The sequence below is a fragment of the Hemiscyllium ocellatum genome, chromosome 2, assembly GCF_020745735.1.
Source record: "Hemiscyllium ocellatum isolate sHemOce1 chromosome 2, sHemOce1.pat.X.cur, whole genome shotgun sequence".
NCBI lineage: Eukaryota > Metazoa > Chordata > Chondrichthyes > Orectolobiformes > Hemiscylliidae > Hemiscyllium > Hemiscyllium ocellatum.
In genome coordinates this window covers 3323706-3341216 of record NC_083402.1, presented here as the reverse complement: position 1 = coordinate 3341216, position 17511 = coordinate 3323706, and the positions used below count along the sequence as shown (strand labels likewise).

Below are 17511 nucleotides of genomic sequence, written 5' to 3'. Positions count from 1 at the left end.
TCTGTGGGGAGTGCTCGGAAGGCAGAACAGCAGCAGCAGCAGCACAGAGTGAGTACAAAATGCTCGGATAAAAAATGAGGTCTGCAGATGCTGGAGATCACAGTTGAAAATGTGTTGCTGGTTAAAGCACAGCAGGTCAGGCAGCATCCAAGGAATAGGAAATTCGACGTTTCGGGCATAAGCCCTTCATCAGGAATGAGGAGAGGGTGCCAGGCAGGTTAAGATAAAAGATAAAAGGTAAGATAAAAGGTTAAGATAAAAGACGGGCCGCTTACTTGCGGAACGCTTCAGAGAACACCTTAGGGACGCCCGGACCAACCAACCCAACCACCCCGTGGCTCAACACTTTAACTCTCCCTCCCACTCCACCGAGGACATGCAGGTCCTTGGACTCCTCCACCGGCAAAACATAACAACACGACGGTTGGAGGAAGAACGCCTCATCTTCCGCCTGGGAACCCTCCAACCACAAGGGATGAACTCAGATTTCTCTAGTTTCCTCATTTCCCCTCCCCCCACCTCGTCTCAGTCGGTTCCCTCAACTCAGCACCGCCCTCCTAACCTGCAATCTTCTTCCTAACCTCTCCGCCCCCACCCCACTCCGGCCTATCACCCTCACCTTGACCTCCTTCCACCTATCACATCTCCATCGCCCCTCCCCCAAGTCCCTCCTCCCTACCTTTTATCTTAACCTGCCTGGCACCCTCTCCTCATTCCTGATGAAGGGCTTATGCCCGAAACGTCGAATTTCCTATTCCTTGGATGCTGCCTGACCTGCTGTGCTTTAACCAGCAACACATTTTCAACTGAGTACAAAATGCACTGAGCTCAGGGAGCGCAGCCTGATCTGCAGAGAGTGGCCAGCAGGTAGTGCAGCAGCAGTAAAACTGAGTGAGTATAAAACTCACTGAGCCGTGCGAAATACTGAAGTGACATCACAGGGAAGCTATGCCCTGATTAGCTGGTAGGAAATTAGCCGTAAGTTTGAAAAAGAACAAGAGACAATAGACAATAGAAGCAGGAGTAGGCCATTCAGCCCTTCGAGCCTGCACTGCCATTCAATATGATCATGGCTGATCATTCCTAATCAGTATCCGCTTCCTGCCTTATCTCCATAACCCTTGATTCCACTATCTTTGAGAGCTCTATCCAACTCTTTCTTAAATGAATCCAGAGACTGGGCCTCCACTGCCCTCTGGGGTAGAGCATTCCACACAGCCACCACTCTCTGGGTGAAAACGTTTCTCCTCATCTCTGTCCTAAATGGTCTACCCCGCATTTTTAAGCTGTGTCCTCTGGTTCGGCACTCACCCATCAGCGGAAACATGTTTCCTGCTGCCAGAGTGTCCAATCCTTTCATAATCTTATATGTCTCAATCAGATCCCCTCTCAGTCTTCTAAACTCAAGGGTATACAAGCCCAGTCGCTTCAGTCTTTCAGTGTAAGGTAATCCCTCCACTCCAGGAATTGACCTCGTGAACCTACGCTGCACTCCCTCAATAGCCAGAATGTCTTTCCTCAAATTTGGAGACCAGAACTGCACACAATACTCCAGGTGTGGTCTCACCAGGGCCCTGTACAGCTGCAGAAGCACCTCTTTGCTTCTATACTCAATTCCTCTTGTTATGAAGGCCAGCATGCTATTAGCTTTCTTCACTACCTGCTGTACCTGCATGCTTGCCTTCATTGACTGGTGTACAAGAACACCCAGATCTCTCTGTACTGCCCCTTTACCTAAATTAATTCCATTGAGGTAGTAATCTGCCTTCCTGTTCTTGCCATCAAAGTGGATAACCATATATTTATCCACATTAAACTGCATCTCCCATGCATCTACCCACTCACCTAACTTGTCCAGGTCACTCTGTAATCTCCTAACATCCTCATCACATTTCACCCTGCCACCCAGCTTTGTATCATCAGCAAATTTGCAAATGTTATTGTTGATACCATCTTCTATATCATTAACATATATTGTAAAAAGCTGCAGTCCCAGCACTGATCCCTGTGGTACCGCACTGGTCACTGCCTACCATTCCGAAATGGAGCCGTTTATCACTACCCTTTGTTTCCTATCAGCCAACCGATTTTCAATCCAATCTAGTACTCTGCCCCCAATAATGCTCCCTAATTTTGCTCACTAACCTCCTGTGTGGGACTTTATCAAAAGCTTTCTGAAAGTCCAGGTACACTACATCTACTGGATCTCCCTCGTCCATCTTCAGAGTTACATCCTCAAAAAAATTCAAGAAGATTAATCAAACATGATTTTCCCCTTCATAAATCCATGCTGACTCTGTCCTGTCCTGTTACTACTATCCAGATGTGCTGTAATTTCATCCTTTATAATAGACTCCAGCATCTTTCCCACCACTGAGGTCAGACTAACTGGTCTATAATTTCCTGCTTTCTCTTTCCCACCTTTCTTAAAAAGTGGTATAACATTAGCCACCCTCCAATCCTCAGGAACCGATCCCGAATCTTTCGAACTCTGGAAAATAATCACCAATGCATCCATGATTTCCCGAGCCACTCCTTCAGTACCCTGGGATGTAGACTATCAGGCCCCGGAGACTTATCAACCTTCAGACCTAACAGTCTCTCCAACACAAAATCCTGGCAAATATAGATTCCCTTAAGTTCATGTCCTTCAGCCACTGTTACCTCAGGAGATTGCTTGTGTCTTCCCCAGTGAACACAGATCTGAAGTACCCATTTAATTCTTCTGCCATTTCTTTGCTTCCTTTAATATATTCGAGGAGAAAGTGAGGTCTGCAGATGCTGGAGATCAGAGCTGAAAATGTGTTGCTGGAAAAGCGCAGCAGGTCAGGCAGCATCCAAGGAAGAGGAAATTCGACGTTTCGGGCATAAGCAGCCAACTCCCACATTATATAGTTAGAGCACATCACCTGCCCAGCCATCTCTACTCAGTCAATTACTTTATTAATTTATATAAATTTATGAGTTAATTAATTTCCAATACTTCTCTGCTATGCTACAATAAGGCAGAAAACTCGGAAAGGGATCATGCTGTAAGGTTGAGTGAAATAGGGGTTGATGGGAAGGGTGAGAGCAGTAACAAATTAAAAATACTGCATATGAACGCACGAAGCATTAGAACTGCAGTGACACATCTGCAGCAAGTGTTGGTTGCTGGAGGAACTCCGGCTCAGAGTTGATGATCTGGAATCTGAGCTTTAAACAATGCAGTACATCCAAAATGGGGAGAAACACCCCATTGTTTCAGGAAGCAGTCACACCTGGTGGATTAAATACTTCAAATTCAGTTAGTGATCGGGGACAGCAGGGTGTGATTGCAAATGAGGCAGGTAGGGAGATCCTGAGTTCAGGAATGGAGGAGATTCAGCTCTTGACCTTATCCAACAGGTATGAGATACTTGCTCCCTGTGTGGATGAGGATAAGGGCTGCAGGGAGGATGAGCCAGCTGAACCATGGTGAGTGGGCAAAGGTTTGGCAGATGGAATACAATGTTAATAAATATGAAGTCATCCATTTTTTAGGAGTAACAGTAAAAAGGATTATTACTTGAATTATGTACATGAAACACGGAGGGTTGGTCTGCAGGTACAACAAATAATTGGGAAGGCAAATGAGAGTTTGTCCTTCATTGCTAAAGGGATTGGGTTTAAAAGCAGGGGGGTTATGTTGCAGCTATATAGGGCGCTGATGAGGCCACACCTGGAGTAATGCGTGCAGTTTTAGTCTCCTTATTTGAGAAAGGATGTACTGCCACTAGAGGGGGTGCAGAGGAGGTTCACTGGGTTGATTCCGGAGTTGAGAGGCTTATGAGGATAGATTGGGATTATATTCATTGGAATTCAGAAAAATGAGTGGGGAGATGTTATAGAAACATAAAATTATCAAGAGAATAGGTAAGATAGAAGTAGAGAGGATGTTTCCACTGACAGGTGAAACTAGGAATAGAGGGCATAGCCTCAAGATTAGAGGGAACAGCTCTAGGACTGAATTGAGAAGGGACTTCTTCACCCAGAGGATTGAAAATCTGTGGAATACATTGCCCAATGAAGTAGTTGCTAAGACATATTTATTTTGAACAATAAAGGGATTAAGGGTTACTGTGAGAGGGTGGGTAAGTGGATCTGAGTCCACGAAAAGATCAGGCATGATCTTTTGAATGGTGGAGCAGGCTCAAAGGCCTAGGTGGCCTATTCCTGCTGCTAGTTTTTATGTTCTTATGGAATAAAACCTGGGTCACTGGCACTGGTTTAAACATTCTGCCCTTCTCTTTGAAATTAAGCCTGCCTGTTATTGGCCCTTCAACTAAAGGGAAGAGTTGCTTTCTAATTACCCTGCCTATGCTCCTCAAAATCTTAATCAGGTCCGCCCTCAGTGATCTACTACAAAGAAGACAATCTAAGCCTACGCAGCCTCTCTTCATAGCTGAAATGCTCCATCCTAGGAAACATCCAAGTGAATCCCATCTGCGTTCCCTACAGTTATCAGGGGTAGTCAGCATGGCTTTATCAGACAGGAGTCATGCCCAACAAATCTGGCTGAATTTTTCAAAGAAAAAAGCACAAGTGTGAATGAAGTAGATATTATTGATTTCAGAAAAGCTGTTGACAGGGTCTCATTTGAGATACTGATTAAAAATGTCAAAACACAAGGGATCAAAAGTAACTTGGCAAGTTAGATCCAAAATTGGCTCAGAGGCAGGAGACAGCAGGTGGTGGTTTCTGTGACTGAGGCCAGTGTCCAATGAGATAATCACAGGCATCAGTGCTGGATTCCATCTTGTTCATGATAATTGTATATAAAGAATATAGATGATCTTCTGGGAAATGGTAGTGGATTGATTGTCAATGACTTAAAAATTGTGTGGTTGACATTGAGAAAGAAGGTCTTAAAAATAAACAGATTGGTAAGAAGGGCACGTCAGTGGCAAATAGAATTTAACCTGAAGAGAGTGCAAATGATGCACTTTGGAAGAAATAACAAAACAAGGGTATATGGCAGGATGAATGGCAAGATAATAGGAAGCTCAGAGGAACAAAGGAATCTTGGGGTATTTGTCCACAAATCTCTGAAAGTGCAGGATGGGTTAATCAAAGAGTGAAGAAGGCATGTGGGACATCAGTCGAGGCATAGATTTTAAGAACAGGGAGGTATAGAACATAGAACAGCACAAAAAAGGCCCTTTGGTCCACGATGTTGTGCCGAGATTTAATCCTAATGTAAAATATAGTAACAAGCTACACACCCCTCAACTCACTGCTATCCATGTGCATGTCTAGCAGTTGCTTAAATGTCCCCAGTGACTCTGCTTCCACCACCACAGCTGGTAACGCACTCCATATGTAAAAAACCTACCTCTGACATCTCCTTTATACCTTCCTCCTAATATCTTCAAACTATGATTTCACGTACCAGTCAATCCTGCCCTGGGGAAAAGTCTCTGGCTACTGACTCTATCTATTCCTTTCATTATCTTGTACACCTCTATCAGGTCTCCTGTCTTCCTCCTTCTCTCCAGAGAGAAAAGTCCAAGCTTATTCAACCTTTCTTCATAAGACAAGCCCTCCAGTCCAGGCAGCATCCTGGTAAACCTTCTTTGCGCCCTCTCCAAAGCCTCTGCATCTTTCCTTTTGTTGGGCAACCAGAACTGGACACAATATTCCAAGTGTGGTCTCACCAGGGACTTGTAGAGCTGCGGCAAAACTCGCGGCTCCTAAACTCGATCCCCCTGTTAATGAAAGCCAAAACACCATATGCTTTCTTAACAACTCTATCCACTTGGGTGGCAACTTTGAGGGATCTATATACTTGCACACCCAGGTCCCTCTGTTCCTCCTCACTGCCAAAAATCCTGTCTTTAATCCTATATTCAGTATTTGAGTTTGATTTTCCAAAATGCTTCACTTCGCATTTATCCAGGTTGAAATCCATGTGCCATTTCTAAGCCCAGCTCTGCATCCTGTCTATGTTGCGTTGCAACCTGCAGTAGCGCTCTATACTATCGACGACATCTCCAACCTTTGTGTCATCTGCAAATTTACTAACCCACCCCTCAACCTCCTCATCCAAGTCATTTATAAAATCTACAAAGAGCAGAGGCCCAAGAACAGAGCCTGCGGGACACCACTCAACACCGTCTTCCAGGCAGAACACTTTCCATCTACAACCACACTCTGCCTTCTGTCAGCCAGCCAATTCTGAATCCAGCTAGCCAAATCTCCCTGTATCCCATACTTCCTGACTTTATGAATGAGCGTACCATGGGAAACCCTATCAAATGCCTTGCTGAAATCCATATACACCACATCCACTGTTCAACCGTCGTCGACCTGTCTAGGAGGAGCGAAGGACTTTTGGGAAGGTTTTTCAGTGAGTGAGATCTAAACCCGAGACCCTACACCATATAGCGTCCCTCCCACCTACCTCCTCTAACCTTACTAAGAGTCTGTAAACTAGGTAAGTTTTCAGCTTTCTTTGTTTTTCCTTCTCTTCCTTTGTTTAGTTCTGTGCGGGCTATCAGAGTAATGGGTTATGGACGTTAGGGCAGTTGCATGTTCCTCCTGCAGAATGTGGCAGGTGAGAGACACTTCACATGTCTCTGCCGACTACATCTGTGAAGTGCACCCAACTCCAGCTCCTTGAAATCCGAGCTAGGGAACTGGAGCTGGATGAACTACGGATCATCTGGGAGGCTGAGGGGGAAATTGGGAGGATATACAGAGAGGTGGTCACTCCCCAGACACAGGATAAGGACAACTGGGTTACTGTCAGGGGTAAGAAAGGGAAGAAAGGTCAGAGCAGGGATCCCCTGTGGCTGTTCCCCTCAGCAATAAGTACCCCATTTTGGATCCTGCTGGTGGGGACAGCCTACCAGGGGAAAGCCATAGCTGTCAGATCTCTGGCACTGAGCCTGGCATTGAGGCTCAGAGGGGAATGGGGGGAAAATAGAAAAGTGCTAGTGGTAGAGGACTCAATAGTTTGATGGATTGACAGGAGATTTTGTGGTCAGAAACAGACTCCCAGAAGGTATGTTGCCTCCCTAGTTCCAGGGTCCGGGATGTCGCCGATCGGGTTTACAAGATTCCGAAGGGGGAGGGGGAACAGCCAGAAATCGTGGTACATATTGGCATCAATGATATAGGCAGGAAAGGTAATGAGGATCTGAAAAGTGAGTGCAGAGAGTTAGGTTAGAAGCTGAAGAGCAGGACCAATAGATTTTAGGTTTGCTACCGGTGCCACGAGATGGTGAGATGAGGAACAGTCAGCGAATGCAGCTTAACACGTGGCTGCGAGGCTGGTGCAGGAGGGAGGGCTTCAGATACCCAGACCATTGGGATACCTTCTGGGGAAGGTGGGGCCTGTACATGAAGGACGGGATGCACCTGAACTGGAGGGGCACAAATTCCTGGGTGGGAGATTTGCTCGAGTGATTCGGGAGGGTTTAAACTAATTTGGCGGGGGGGGGTGGTGGGAATCTGAGCCACATGTCTGAGAGGGGGTCAGTTGCAGACGCAACAGTGACAGGACATAGTGAATCTAAAAGGAAGGTTTGTCACATGATGGTACAAAGGGATCGGTTAAAGTATATATACAAGGAGTGTCTGAAATAAGAGTGACAAACTTAGAGCATGGATCAGTACTTGGGCTATGATGTTGTGGCCATAACGGAGACATGGGTTTCACAGGGGCAGAAATGTTCCAGAATTTAGAACGTTTAAAAAGAACAGAAGGGTGGAAAAAGAGGAGGGGGTGTAGCATTGCTAATCAGAGAGTGCATCACAGGTTGTTGAGGAAGGCTTGTCTACTGAATCCGTATGGGTGGAAATTAGGAACAGCAAAGGAACAGCCACCGCATTGGGGGGTTTTCTACAGACCACCTAATAGCAGTAGAGAGATTGAAGATCTCATAGGCGGGCAAATTCTGGAAAAATGCAAAAGTAGCAGGGTTGTTGTTATGGGTGATTTCAACTTTCCCAATATTGACTGGAACCTCCTAAGTGTAGATGGTTTGGATGGAGCCAATTTTGTCAGGTGTGTTCGGAGGGGTTTCCTTACTCAGTATGTCTACAGACCAACGAGGGGAGAGGCCATTTTGGATTTGGTGCTTGGCAACGAGCCAGAACAGATGTCAGATCTCACAGTGGGAGAGCACTTTGGTGACAGTGACTACAACAGCCTCACATTTACCACAGCCTTGGAGAGGGAAAGGAGCAGTTACCGAGGGAAGATATTTAATTGGGGAAAAGAAAATTATGACACTATCAGACAGGAGTTGGGAAGTATAGACTGGGAACAATTGTTCCACAGAAAGGGCACAGCAGACATGTGGAGACTGTTTAAGGAGCTTTGTTGCAAGTGATGCACTAATTTGTTCCTCTGAGGCAGATAAGAAAAGGTAAGATTAAGGAACCTTGGATGACGAGAACAGAGGAGCTTCTCGTCAAACGGAAGAAGGCAACTTACGTAAGGTGGAGGAAGCAAGGATCTAGCACAGCTTTAGAGGATTACATGCTTGCTAGAATGAGTCAGAAATGGACTGAGGAGAGCCAGGAGGGGGCACGAAAAAGGCTTGTCAAGAAGGATTAGGGAGAACCCAAAGGCATTTTACTCATACGTGAGAAATAAGAGAATGATCAGGGAGAAGGTACGGCCGATCAGGAGTAGCGGAGAGAACTTGTGTGTGGAGTTGGTTCCCCTCCCCCCACCTTGTCTCAGTCGGTTCCCTCAACTCAGCACCGCCCTCCTAACCTGCAATCTTCTTCCTGACCTCTCCGCCCCCCACCCCACTCCGGCCTATCACCCTCACCTTGACCTCCTTCCACCTATCACATCTCCATCACCCCTCCCCCAAGTCCCTCCTCCCTACCTTTTATCTTAGCCTGCTTGGCACACTCTCCTCATTCCTGATGAAGGGCTTATGCCCAAAACGTCGAATTTCCTATTCCTTGGATGCTGCCTAACCTGCTGTGCTTTAACCAGCAACACATTTTCAGAGGCAGGAAATCTCACAACTTGTAAAAAGTACTTAGCTGAGCATTTGAAGTGTCATAACATTCAAATCTATGTTCCCAGTGCTGGAAAGTGAAACTCACGTTAGACTTAGTGGTGCTTTAGCAATATAGATTTGATGTACTAAAGGACCTCATCAGCTCTATATGATTCTATAATTCCATGATTTTCACTTAACTTGTCTATGTTCCTCTGCAGACTCTTTGTGGCATCCTCACTATTTGCCTTCCTACCTAATTTTGTTTCATCTGAAAATCTGGCAAGAGTACATTAAGTTTCCTTATCCAGGTCATTAATAATTATGGTGAATAATTGTGGCCCCAACACTAATTCATTTGACATTCCACTAGTTACATGTAATCCCAAAATATCTCCCTTATCTTGCATGCGTTCTATTAATTAGCCAATCGTCCATCCACGCTAATATACTAACTCCAGCACCATGGGCTTTTGTCTTATTCCTAATGAGTAATACTTTATCAAATGCAAATATGTTACTCACACTGCTTTCCTTTGATCTTTCCTGCTTGTTACTTCCTCAAAAATGTTCTAGTAAATTTGTCAGACGGATTGTTCCTTCATATGTGGACTCTGCTTGATCAAATATATTTCTAAATTCTCTGCTATAACATCCTTTATAATAGATTCTAACATTTTACAATATCAATTTCAGAATTCAAAATAAAGCAGTTGCCATTTACAACTATGATGAGTTTTTACTCAGATCATTGTGAAACTTGCGAAATCTCAACCACAGAGGGCTACAAAAGCTCAATCTTTGATTGTGCTTAGAGATAGATTTCTGATCACTGGTAGTACAAAGTAATGAGGATGGTCTGACTGAAAGGCATTGAAATGTTTAATCAACTGTGATTGTATTAAGTGGCAGAGCAGGCTTGACAAACTAAATGGTGTACTCCCGTTCCTTTGAAATTGAATTGCTGTATTTGAATAATGTTGATACAGCACATTCTGTCCCGCTGAGCTGGTCAACAGAAGAGAGCTGTTAGAGAATAGTCCAGTTGACTACCAAGAAAATAATGTAGAAAAATAGTCTATCATACACAACAACGCAGAGCAATTAGTGGCTGTCTTAAATGGTAGAATATAGATACATTCTTGTCAAAACAGTATATTACAGAATGTGAAGTGTTAATTTAGGTACCTTGATTTAATTGTGCTAGATTTGAGTTATTAATTTTGCTATCTTCCAAATTATAAATTCCCTTTCTTCTGGAATTCCCACACTTTTTTTCAGATTAATGTCGAACAATATTATAAGTCCTGCAAGTCAACAACTTCCAAATGCTACAAAGGAGAAGACCAACAGTGCTTCTGCGATGCTATTGCTGCATATAGCCAAGCATGTTGTCGACAAGGAATTATCATCCACTGGAGGAATGCAGACAACTGTCGTAAGAACTATCATTCAATTGATTCTGGATGGTCATTCGTCTTGTATCTTTTGCTGTTATTGTCACTTTCACTTAAATAACAAAAGTTATAACAACCAACTGATTATGCAGGGTTTTAATTAGCATTAATATTCGAAAATTATTTTTCACATTAATGATGATTAGAATGAAAGACTAATTGTTTTTATGGATTTTGACCTCTTTACTAAAAAACCTATAAGTTCATAGTACATCTGCACTAATTTTAGTACTGGGGGTGGAGAAATTTGCCACTTCCTCATATTCAAGACAGGTTCAGTGAATGGGCAGCAAACTGATAGATGAAGTATAATGTGTAAAAGAGTCATTTTAGTCTTAAGAATAGAATAGAACATAGAACAATACAGCACAGAACAGGCCCTTCGGCCCTCAATGTTGCGCTGACCTGTGAACTAATCGAAGCCCATCCTCCTACCCTATCCCATCATCATCCATTTGCTTATCCAGAGATTGTTTAAATTTCCCTAATGTGTCTGAGTTAACTACATTAGCAGGCAGGGCATTCCACGCCCTTACCACTCTCTGAGTAAAGAACATCTGACATCTGTCTTAAATCTATCACCTCTCAATTTGTAGTTATGCCCCCTCGTACAAGTCAACATTATCATCCTAGGAAAAAGACATTCACTGTCTACCCTATCTAATGCTCTGATCATCTTGTATGTCTCTATCAAGTTCCCTTTCAGTCTTCTTCTTTCCAATGAGAACAGAACCAAGTCTCTCAGCCTTTCCTCATAAGTCCTTCCCTCCAGACCAGGCAACATCCTGGTAAATCCTCTCTGCACCTTTTCCAATGTTTCCACATCCTTCCTGTAATGGGGCGACCAAAACTTTACACAATATTCCAAGTGTGGCTGCACTAGCATTTTGTACAGTTGCAGCATGACATTATGACTCCGGAACTCAATCACTCTACCAATAAAACCTAACACACCGTATACCTTCTTAACAGCACTATCAACCTGAGTGGCAATTTTCAGGTATCAATGTACATGGACTCCAAGATTCCTCTGCACATCCACACTACCAAGAATCTTTCCATTGACCCAGTACTCAGCCTTCCTGTTATTCCTCCCAAAGTGAATCACCTCACATTTAGCTGCATTGAACTCCATTTGCCACCTGTCAGCCCAATTCTGCAGTTGATCCAAGATCCCCTGCAACCTACGACATTCTTCCAAACTGTCCACTACTCCACCGACTTTAGTGTTGTCTGCAAATTTACTAACCCATCCACCTACGTCTGCCTCCAAGTCATTTATAAAAATTATAAACAGCAGTGGTTCCAAAACAGATCCTTGTGGCATACCACTCGTAACTGAACTCCAGACTGAATATTTTCTATCAACTACCACTCGCTGCCTTCTTTCAGAAAGCCAGTTTCTAATCCAAACTGCTAAATTACCCTTAATTCCATGCCTCTGCATTTTTTCCATCAGCCCACCATGTGGAACCTTATCAAAGGCTTTACTGAAGTCCATGTACACCACGTCAACTGACCTACCTTCATCCACATGATTGGTCAGCTTCTCAAAACACTCAGGGTTGAGATTAGAGTGGTGCTGGAAAAGCACAGCAGTTCAGGCAGTATCCGAGGAGCAGTAAAATCGACGTTTCGGGCAAAAGCCCGTCATCAGGAATACAGGAATTGTTAAGGGTGAGGACCAGTTCGGCCAAACGAATGAGAGTGTCAGTGGAAGGGTACTGTTGGGGACGTCGGGAGAGGAAGAAATGGAGCGCTTGGAGGCCCTGGTCATGGTGGATAGAGATGTAGAGGGACTGGATTCCTGATGAAGGGCTTTTGTCTGAAACATCGATTTTACTGCTCCTTGGATGCTGCCTGAACTGCTGTGCTTTTCCAGCACCACTCTAATCTAAATTCTGGTTCCAGCATCTGCAGTCATTGTTTTTACCTCTCAAAAAACTCAGTGAGGTGTGTGAGCTATGACCTGCCCTAGACAAAACCATGTTGACTATCTCCAATAAAATTGTTGCTTGCTAATAATTATAAATCCTATCTCTTATAATCCTTTCCAAAACCTTTCCTACAACAGATGTAAGGCTCAGAGGTCTATAATTACCACTATGAACACAGGCACAGTATTTGCAATCCTCTAGTTCTCTGGTACTAAACCTGTAGAAAATGATGACTCAAAGATCAAAGCCAAAGGCTCCAACACCACCTCCCTAGCTTCCCAGAGAATCCTCAGATAAATCCCATCCGGCCCAGGGGACTTGGCAACTTTCACTCCTTCTAGAATTGAAACCACCTCTTCCTGACTAACCGCAATCCCTTCTGGTCTAACATTCTTCTCCACTGCAGAATTCTCCTTTTCCTGAGTGAAACCCGATGATAAATGTTCGCTTAGCACCTTTCCGATCTCCACAGGGTCCACACACAACTTCCCACTTCTGTCTTTGACTGGCCCTATTCCTACCCTAGTCATCCTTTTATTCGTCACATGCCGATAGAAAGCTTTAGGGTTCTCCTTTATTCTACCTGCTAAAGACTGCTCATGTCCTCTCTTTGTTCTTCTTAACTCTTATTTAAATCTTTCCTAGGTAATCTGTAACTCTCCATCGCCTCATCTAAACCATCTCATCTCATCGTCACATAAGCCTCCTTCGTCTGCTTAACAAGAGATGCAATTTCTGTAGTAAACCATGGTTCCCTTTTCTTATCACTTCCTCCCTGACTGACAGAGACATACATATCAAGGACACGCAATATCTGTTCCTTAAACCAGCTCCACATTTCGATTGTCCCCATCCCCTGCATTTTGCTACTCCATTCTATGCATCCTAAGTCTGGCCTAATCGCATTGTAATTGTGGGCGGCACGGTGGCACAGTGGTTAGCACTGCTGCCTCACAGCGCCTGAGACCCGGGTTCAATTCCCGTTTCAGGCGACCGACTGTGTGGAGTTTGCACGCTCTACCCGTGTCTGCGTGGGTTTCCTCCGGGTGCTCCGGTTTCCTCCCACATTCCAAAGATGTGCGGTTCAGGTGAATTGGCCATGCTAAATTGCCCGTAGTGTTAGGTAAGGGGTATATGTAGGGGTATGGGTGGGTTGCGCTTCGGCAGGTCGGTGTGGACTTGTTGGGCCGAAGGGCCTGTTTCCACACTGTAAGTAATCTAATCTAAAATCTAATCTAATTGCTCTTGCCGCATCGATAACTCTTGACCTGTGGCATGTACCTATCTTTTTCCATCTTTAAACTAAACGTAACTGAATTATGGTCACTCTGTCCAGAGTGCTTACCTACCACTGAATCAAACACCTAGCCTGGTTCATTACCAAGCACGAGATCCAGTGTGGCCTCTCCTCTTGTCGGCCCTTGGACATACTGTGTCAGGAAACCCTCCTGCACACATTGTACAAAAATTGAACCATCAGACGTACTGGAGTTATAGCACTTCCAGTCAAGGTTGGGGAAGTTAAAGTCCCCCATAATGACCACCCTGTTTCTTTCACTCCTACCCAGAATTGTTTTGCCAATCCTCTCCTCCACATCCTTGGAACTCTGCGGAGGCCTGTAAAAATCTCCCAGCAGTGTGACATCTCCTCTCATTTCTAACCTCAGCATATACCACTTCAGTAGACAAGTCCTCATCAAAAGTTCTTTCAGCCACCATTATACTATCCTTGACTAACAAGGCCACACCTTCCCATCTTCTACTGCCTGTTCTTAATGAAAGATCTAAACATAGAATAATAGAACATATTCTCATTAGGTGTGAAATTTGTAAATTTTGATGTTCAGAGAGACTTTAGTGGACTGTACTATGCAAGGAAAATACAGGTTAGCAAAAAAAAAAGACCCCAAAGAATTCAGACATTGGAAAACGGAAACAGAAATTGCATGAGAAACTCAGCAAGTACAACTCAGACCAGTACAATTTAAACAAGGCTTATTTATTACTGTACTCTAATTCCTTGCAATTAGAGCCAGTACGCAGCTTGTTCATGTAACAGCCTGATCCACTTGCATGTCAACTTGCTGCCTGTTCTGAAGGAGGATCACTGGACCTGAATCATTAACTCTGCTTTCTTTCCACAGATCTTAGCAAGCTTCTGAGTCATAGAGTCATATAGCATGTAAACAGACTTTTCAGTCCAACTCCTCAGTGCCAACTAACCTATCTGACCTAGGCCCATTTGCCAGTATTTTGAAATGTAGCAGTTTGCTACACCTGCATGCCAACCTGTTATCTGTTCTTATGGAGACATCTGAATGGGTATATGAATAGGAAGGGTTTAGAGAGATTTGAGCAAAATGCTAGCAAATGGGACAAGGTCAGATTGGGATGACTGGTCGGTATGGATGAATTGGACTGAAGAGTCTGTTCCCGCGCTGTATGACTCTATAACTCTTAGGTCTGCTAATGTCTGTGGAAAGAAAGCAGAGTTAATGTTTCAGGTCCAGAGACTGTCCCTCAGAACAGACAACAGGTTGGCATGCAGGCGTAGCAAGCTATTAGATAGACAAATGGTGTATTAGCTTTGATTGCAAGGAAATTGGAGTACAGTAATAAATAAGTCTTATTAAAATGCACTGGTCTGTGGTGAGATTGCAACTGGAGTAGTATGTACATCTTTGGTCTCCATAGTATGTTTCAGGAATGAAACATGAAGGCTGTTGCCAGGGTTGGAAGGTATGAGCTATAGGTAGAGGCAGAATAGGCTGGGGTTATTTTCCCTGGAGTGTCAGAAGCTAAGGAGCAATCTTATAGAGGTTTATAAAATCATGAGGGGCACGGATAGGGTAAATAGACAAATACTCTTTTCTCTTGAGTAGGGGAGTCCAGAGCTAGAGGACTTAGGTTTAGGGTGAGAGAGGAAAGATTTAAAAGGGACCTGAGGGGCAAATCTTTCATGCAGAGTGTGGTGCGTGTATGGAATGAGCTGCCAGAGGGAGTGGTGGAGGCTGGTACAATTACAACATGTAAAATGCACCTAGATGGGTATATGAATAGGAAGGGTTTAGAGGGATATGGGCCAAGTGCTGGTAAATGAGATTAGATTAATTTAGGATATCTGATTGGCATGGACAAGTTGGACCGAAGGGCCTGTTCTGTGTGATACATCTCTATGACCCTAACTTGCATTAGATTGGTCCCTGGGATGAGGGGGTTGTTGTAGGATAGACATCTCTGCCCAGGGGAAAAGGTCTCTGGCTATCCACTCAATCTATGCCTCTCATCATCTTGTACACCTCTATCAAGTCACTTCTCATCCTTCTTCACTCCAATGAGAAAACCCCTAGCTCCGTCAACCTTTCTTGATAGGACAAGCCCTCCAGGCCCGCCAGCATCCTGGTAAATCTCCTCTGCAACCTCTCTAAAGCTTCCACATCTTTCCTATAATGAGGCAACCAGAACTGAACACAATTTTCCAAATGTGATCTAACCAGGGCTCCATAAAGCTACAGCATAACCCCGCGGCTCTTAAACTCAACTCCCCCGCTAATGAAAGCCAACACACTATATGCCTTCTTAACAACCCTTTCAACTTGAGTTGCAACTTTGAGGGATCTATGGATTATGGACTCCAAGATCCCTCTGTTTCTCCACACTGCCAAGAATCCTGCCTTTAACCCTGTATTCTGCATTCAAATTCAACCTTCCAAAATGAATCAGTTCACACTTTTCCAGGTTGAACTACATCTGCCACTTAGGTAAAGGATCAGTGGTGCTGGAAGAGCACAGCAGTTCAGGCAGCATCCAATGAGCAGCGAAATCGACGTGCCACTTAAGTGACATCTGCCACTTATCAGCCCTTAAGATGCCAATCCTGCCCGTCCCTGAGCCACATCTTTGTAATAGCTATGATATCCCAGTCCCATGTTCCCAACCATGCCTGAGTTCATCTTTCTTGCCTGTAGGCCCTCTTGCATTGAAATAAATGCAGTTTAATTTATCAGTCTTACCTCGTACTCTGCCTTGCTCTTACTTGCCTTGATTATTTGACTAGCTCCTCTTCTCAACTGTACCAAGCTCAGACTTGTCTCTTTTCTCAGTATCTCATTGGCTCCCCTCCCCCTGCCTGCCACTCTCTTTGCCTCCATCTTTCTAGTTTAAAGCCTCTACAATAGTATTTACAAATTTCCCTGCCAGTATACTGGTTCCCTTCCAATTCAGGTATAAACTGCCCTTCTTATATCGGCCAATTGCACCCCAGAAGACAATCCAATAATCCAAAAATGTAAATCCCTGCCCTCTGCACCAGCTCTGCATGCCAAGCTTTCATCTGCCCTCTTCCTCCTATTCGTGTCACCAGAAGTAATCCAGATATCATTCCCCTTGAGGACATTCTGCCGAATTTCCTTAATTCTCACTTCAGAGCCTCGTCTCTTTCTCTTCCTATGTCATTAGTAGTAATGTGTTGGGACCTGCTCCGACTGGTTACTCTCCCCTTTTAGAATTTTGAAAAATTTAATCAAGAGACAGATATTAGTAAAACATTTTTTAAAACTTCACCTTACTCACTATTATAGATTTACAAAAAAAATCAAGATTTAAAAAACAAACGCTTATCTGATCAATGAAATCCTAACACTCCCAGCTGTCAGTAGTTCCAATAACAAGATCTCTCTAAGGTTGGTTGTGAAATTTCAATGTTCGTTTGGTTTTTTTGGAACAAACTCCATTTCCAGAGGTGCTTGTACTTTCACAGACAGTCAGCTGTGAGAGCTCAATGCTAGGTTTTTTGATGAACTCTAAAGCTGTTCTTGGACCTCCAACATTGTCTCTCCCAAAACTCCTGCTCTCTCCCTTTCCGCCCATTTAAAGTCTCATTGTTTTTAACATTTCTTTAGAAAAGTTCCAAAACGAAAGCAAAAGCCTATAAAACAGTAACTACTGCTCCAAGAAATCAAGGAAATGGCTCCAGCAGTGAAAAATACCTCATAAAGGCAGCATTATAGGGTAGCTATTTGGATAACAATATTCAGAGTGGGACAGCAAGGGACAGAGTAAACAAACATAGAAAAAAGAAATAATTAGATTCAAAAATCGAAATAATAATCGGAAGGTAAAATTAATTACTTT

At 43.9% G+C, this 17511-nt stretch overlaps 1 protein-coding gene across 1 annotated transcript in view; it reads left to right on the top strand.

Annotated features, from left to right (window-relative positions):
• The window catches only part of LOC132829788 (uncharacterized), a 104351-nt gene that overhangs the window by 10259 nt on the left and 76581 nt on the right, over positions 1 to 17511 (top strand). Inside the window, exon 2 of the mRNA XM_060847155.1 lies at positions 10266 to 10422. The gene's annotated coding sequence lies outside the window, so the exon portion shown is untranslated. The remainder of the gene's footprint in view (positions 1 to 10265; positions 10423 to 17511) is intronic.